This window comes from Zea mays, chromosome 2, assembly GCF_902167145.1.
Source record: "Zea mays cultivar B73 chromosome 2, Zm-B73-REFERENCE-NAM-5.0, whole genome shotgun sequence".
NCBI classification, from domain to species: domain Eukaryota; kingdom Viridiplantae; phylum Streptophyta; class Magnoliopsida; order Poales; family Poaceae; genus Zea; species Zea mays.
The window spans coordinates 197,588,121-197,594,348 of record NC_050097.1 but is presented as its reverse complement, the minus strand read 5'-3'; positions in this window follow the sequence as shown (position 1 = coordinate 197,594,348).

Below are 6,228 nucleotides of genomic sequence, written 5' to 3'. Positions count from 1 at the left end.
TCAAGTTGGTCTTTGGACCACTTGAGAGGGGTTGATTGCAACCCTCGTCCGTTGGGACGCCACAACGTGGAGTAGGCAAGCGTTGGTCTTGGCCGAACCACGGGATAAACCACTGTGTCATCTCTGTGTTTGATCTCGTGTGGTATTGGGTTTTGTTGAGACTCCTCTCTAGCCACTTGGCGATTATTGTGCTAACACTTAACAAGTTTTTGTGGCTATAAGTTTAAGTTTCACAGGATCACCTATTCACCCCCCCTCTAGGTGCTCGCAATTGGTATCAAAGCCGTTCTCTTCAAGAAGAGGGACTAACCGCCCGAAGAGATGGATCCTAAAGGCAAGGGGATAGTGATCAACGATAGGGAGAAGAAGAAGCATTACAAGAAGGCCAAGGGCGAGGCACATATCGGAAAGGAGTGGGATTCGGATTGCTCCTCCTCCGACTCCGACAATGAAGGACTCGCCGCCACCGCCTTCAACAAGTCATCCCTCTTCCCCAACGAGCGTCACACTTGCCTCATGGCAAGGGAGAAGAAAGTAAGCACTCATGATACTAAAACTTATGCTTCTTCAAGTGAGGATGAGTCTAGTGATGATGATGAGATAGATTACTCATGCTTATTCAAGGGATTAGATAGATCTAAAATTAATAAGATTAATGAATTGATTGATGCTCTGAATGACAAGAATAGATTACTAGAAAAACAAGAAGATCTTTTATATGAGGAGCATGATAAATTTGTTAGTGCACAAAATTCTCTTGCTCTAGAAATTAAAAGGAATGAAATGCTCTCTGGTGAATTATCTACTTGTCATGAAACCATCTCTACTTTACAAGGTGTTAACAATGATTTAAATGCTAAATTAGAATTAGCAAATAAATCTAATTCTTGTGTAGAACATGTTATAATTTGTGCTAGGTGTAAAGATTTTGACATTGATGCTTGTAGTGAACATCTAGTTTCAATTTCCAAACTTAATGATGAATTGGCTAGTCTTAATGCTCAACTTAAGATTAGCAAGAATGATTTCGATAAGCTAAAGTTTGCAAGGGATGCCTACACGATTGGTAGACACCCCTCAATTAAGGATGGACTTGGCTTCAAGAGGGAAGCCAAGAACTTAACAAGCCATAAGGCTCCCATCTCCGCCAAGGAGAAAGGGAAGGCCCCTATGGCAAGTAGTGCTAAAAAGAACCATGCTTTTATGTACCATGATAAGAGACAAACTAGAAATGCTTATAGGAGTTACAATGCTTATGATGATTTTGATTCTCATGACATGTTTGCTTCTAGTTCTGTCTATGTGCATGATAGAAATGTTGGTAGGAGAAATGTTGTTCATAATATGCCTAGGATAAATGTTGTTAATGTTCCTAGGAAAGTAATGAATGAATCCTCTACAATTTATCATGCTTTAAATGCTTCCTTTGCAATTTGTAGAAAGGATAGAAAGGTGATTGCTAGGAAATTAGGGGCAAAATGCAAGGGAGATAAAACTTGCATTTGGGTCCCTAAGACAATTGTGACTTACCTTGTAGGACCCAACAAGAGTTGGGTACCTAAGTCCCAAGCCTAAATTTGCCTTGCAGGTTTATGCATCCGGGGGTTCAAGCTGGATTATCGACAGCGGATGGACAAATCATATGACGGGGGAGAAGAAGATGTTCACCTCCTACGTCAAGAATAAGGATTCCCAAGATTCAATTACATTCGGTGATGGGAATCAAGGCAAGGTAAAAGGGTTAGGTAAAATTGCAATTTCTAATGAGCACTCTATCTCTAACGTGTTTTTAGTAGAGTCTCTTGGATATAATTTGCTATCAGTTAGTCAATTATGCAATATGGGATATAACTGTCTATTTACAAATGTAGATGTGTCTGTCTTTAGAAGAAGTGATGGTTCACTAGCTTTTAAGGGTGTATTAGATGGCAAACTTTATTTAGTTGATTTTGCAAAAGAAGAGGCCGGTTTAGATGCATGCTTAATAGCTAAGACTAGCATGGGCTGGCTGTGGCATCGCCGCTTAGCACATGTGGGGATGAAGAACCTTCACAAGCTTCTAAAGGGAGAACACGTGATAGGTTTGACTAACGTGCAATTCAAAAAAGATAGACCTTGTGCAGCTTGTCAAGCAGGTAAACAAGTGGGAGGAGCACATCACAGCAAGAATGTGATGACCACCTCAAGACCTCTGGAGCTGCTGCATATGGACCTCTTCGGACCCGTCGCCTATCTAAGCATAGGAGGAAGTAAGTATGGTTTAGTTATTGTTGATGACTTTTCCCGCTTCACTTGGGTGTTCTTTTTGCAGGATAAGTCTGAAACCCAAGGGACCCTCAAGCGCTTCCTCAGGAGAGCTCAAAATGAGTTTGAGCTCAAGGTGAAGAAGATAAGGAGCGACAACGGGTCCGAGTTCAAGAACCTTCAAGTGGAGGAGTTCCTTGAGGAGGAAGGGATCAAGCACGAGTTCTCCGCTCCCTACACACCACAGCAAAATGGTGTGGTAGAGAGGAAGAACAGGACGCTAATTGATATGGCAAGGACGATGCTTGGAGAATTCAAGACCCCCGAGCGTTTTTGGTCGGAAGCCGTAAACACGGCTTGCCACGCCATCAACAGGGTCTGCCTTCATCGCCTCCTCAATAAGACTTCGTATGAGCTACTAACCGGTAACAAACCCAATGTATCTTACTTTCGTGTATTTGGGAGCAGGTGCTACATTCTAGTGAAGAAGGGTAGAAATTCTAATTTTGCTCCCAAAGCTGTAGAAGGGTTTTTGTTAGGTTATGACTCAAATACAAAGGCGTATAGAGTCTTCAACAAATCATCGGGTTTGGTTGAAGTCTCTAGCGACGTTGTATTTGATGAGACTAATGGCTCTCCAAGAGAGCAAGTTGTTGATTGTGATGATGTAGATGAAGAAGATGTTCCGACGGCCGCTATACGAACCATGGCGATTGGAGAAGTGCGGCCACAGGAACAAGATGAACGAGATCAACCTTCTTCCTCAACAACGGTGCATCCCCCAACTCAAGACGATGAACAGGTTCATCAAAAGGAGGCATGTGATCAAGGGGGAGCACAAGATGATCACGTGATGGAGGAAGAAGCGCAACCGGCACCTCCAACCCAAGTTCGAGCGGTGATTCAAAGGGATCATCCCGTCGACCAAATTTTGGGTGACATTAGCAAGGGAGTAACTACTCGATCTCGATTAGTTAATTTTTGTGAGCATTACTCCTTTGTCTCTTCTATTGAGCCTTTCAGGGTAGAGGAGGCCTTGCTAGATCCGGATTGGGTATTGGCCATGCAGGAGGAACTCAACAACTTCAAGCGCAATGAAGTTTGGACACTGGTGCCTCGTCCCAAGCAAAATGTTGTGGGAACCAAGTGGGTGTTCCGCAACAAACAGGACGAGCATGGGGTGGTGACGAGGAACAAGGCTCGACTTGTGGCAAAAGGTTATGCCCAAGTCGCAGGTTTGGACTTTGAGGAGACGTTTGCTCCTGTGGCTAGGCTAGAATCAATTCGTATCTTGCTAGCATATGCCGCTCACCATTCTTTCAGGTTGTACCAAATGAATGTGAAGAGCGCTTTCCTCAATGGGCCAATAAAGGAGGAGGTGTACGTGGAGCAACCCCCTGGCTTCGAGGATGAACGGTACCCCAACCACGTGTGTAAGCTCTCTAAGGCGCTCTATGGACTTAAGCAAGCCCCAAGAGCATGGTATGAATGCCTTAGAGATTTCTTAATTGCTAATGCTTTCAAGGTTGGGAAAGCCGATCCAACTCTTTTCACTAAGACTTGTGACGGTGATCTTTTTGTGTGCCAAATTTATGTCGATGACATAATATTTGGTTCTACTAATAAAAAGTCTTGTGAAGAATTTAGCAGGGTAATGACGCAGAAATTCGAGATGTCGATGATGGGCGAGTTGAACTACTTCCTTGGGTTCCAAGTGAAGCAACTCAAGGACGACACCTTCATCTCTCAAACGAAGTACACGCAAGACCTGCTGAAGCGGTTTGGGATGAAGGACGCCAAACCCGCAAAGACTCCGATGGGAACCGACGGACACACCGACCTCAACAAAGGAGGTAAGTCCGTTGATCAAAAAGCATACCGGTCAATGATAGGATCGTTACTTTACTTATGTGCTAGTAGACCGGATATTATGCTTAGCGTATGCATGTGTGCTAGATTTCAATCCGATCCTAAGGAGTGTCACTTAGTGGCGGTGAAGCGAATCCTTAGATATTTAGTTGCTATGCCCTGTTTCGGGATCTGGTATCCAAAAGGGTCTACCTTTGACTTAATCGGATATTCAGATTCCGACTATGCTGGATGTAAGGTCGATAGGAAGAGTACATCGGGGACGTGCCAATTCTTAGGAAGGTCCCTGGTGTCGTGGAACTCTAAGAAACAAACTTCGGTTGCCCTATCCACCGCTGAGGCCGAGTATGTTGCCGTAGGACAGTGTTGCGCGCAACTACTTTGGATGAGGCAAACCCTCAGGGACTTTGGCTACAATCTGAGCAAAGTCCCACTCCTATGTGATAATGAGAGTGCTATCCGCATGGCGGAAAATCCTGTTGAGCACAGCCGCACAAAGCACATAGACATCCGGCATCACTTTTTGAGAGACCACCAGCAAAAGGGAGATATCGAAGTGTTTCATGTTAGCACCGAGAACTAGCTAGCCGATATCTTTACCAAGCCTCTAGATGAGAAGACCTTTTGCAGGTTGCGTAGTGAGCTAAATGTCTTAGATTCGCGGAACTTGGATTGAATTGTAGCATACATGTGCTTATGCCTTTGATCATGTTCATTCTGCATTTTGTTGCTTATTGTGGTGCTCAAGTTGTACAAACACTCTCTGGACCTCACAAGTCCGTTGCAAAGTGATGCACAGTTTTAGGGGGAGATGTGTTACAACTTGACCCTTTGAGACTAACCATATGCTTGAGTTTGCTTGTTTTAGTCTCGAAGGAGAATTAAAAGGGAAAAGGTGGACTTGGACCATGCAAGACTTCCACTGCACTCCGATGAAAAGAGTAACTTTTCCAAGTTCATCTTTTAACTCTTATTGCCTATTTGCTCTTCATTGAAGATTTTGGTGAGGCAATGGGGTTTTAGGGCCAAGATTGATCCCGTTTTGGTGCTTGATGCCAAAGGGGGAGAAAAATAAAGGCCAAAGCGATAAATGGATCAGCTACCACTTGAGAAACTTTGAAAATAGTAGAATAGAGTTTTTGGTTTGTCAAAACTCTTGCATTGTCTCTTTTGTCAAAAGTTGGCCTCTTGTGGGGAGAAGTGCTGATTATGGGAAAAAGGGGGAAGTTTTTGAAATCTTTGATCAATCTCTTTTGGAATGACTCTCTTTATGCTTCAACATGTGTGTTTGACTTAGAGATAGAGATTTGAGTTTGATTTGCAAAAACAAACCAAGTGGTGGAAAAGGATGATCCATATATGCCAAAATTGAATCAAAATAAATTTGAGTTTTATTTGAAGTGATATTGCACTTGTTCTTGTTGCTTTATGTTGTGTTGGCATAAATCACCAAAAAGGGGGAGATTGAAAGGAAAATGTGCCCTTGGGCCATTTCTAAGTATTTTGGTGATTGAGTGCCAACACAAGTGCTTAAATGTGAATTTATGCTCATGGATGGACAAAGTACAAATCAAGAGTAAAGGTATGTTTCTAAGCCTTAGTACATTGGTTTTGTGTACTAATATACCTGTCTAAGTGTTAGAAACAGAAAGAAGAAGAAAATAAAAGAGGTGAAAAAGACTTGGCTGTGTACAACCAAGACTCAGCTCAGTCTGGCACACCGGACTGTCCGGTGGTGCACCGGACAGTGTCCGGTGCGCCAGGCTGACTCGGCGTGAAGCAGCCGCTCTCGGGAATTCGCCGACGGCGTACGGCTAAAATTCACCGGACTGTCCGGTGTGCACCGGACTGTCCGGTGAGCCAACGGTCGGCCGGGCCAACGGTCGGCCGCGGAATCTGCGCGCGACACGTGGCCGGGCCAACGGTCGGAAGGGGGCACCGGACTGTCCGGTGTGCACCGGACATGTCCGGTGCGCCAACGGCTCCCAGATCTGCAACGGTCAGTAGTGCTATTTTAGGAAGGAAATCGAGCACCGGACAGTGTCCGGTGTGCACCGGACAGTCCGGTGCACCCGACGACAGAAGGCAAGATTGGCCTCCCAGATTTGCTCTCAA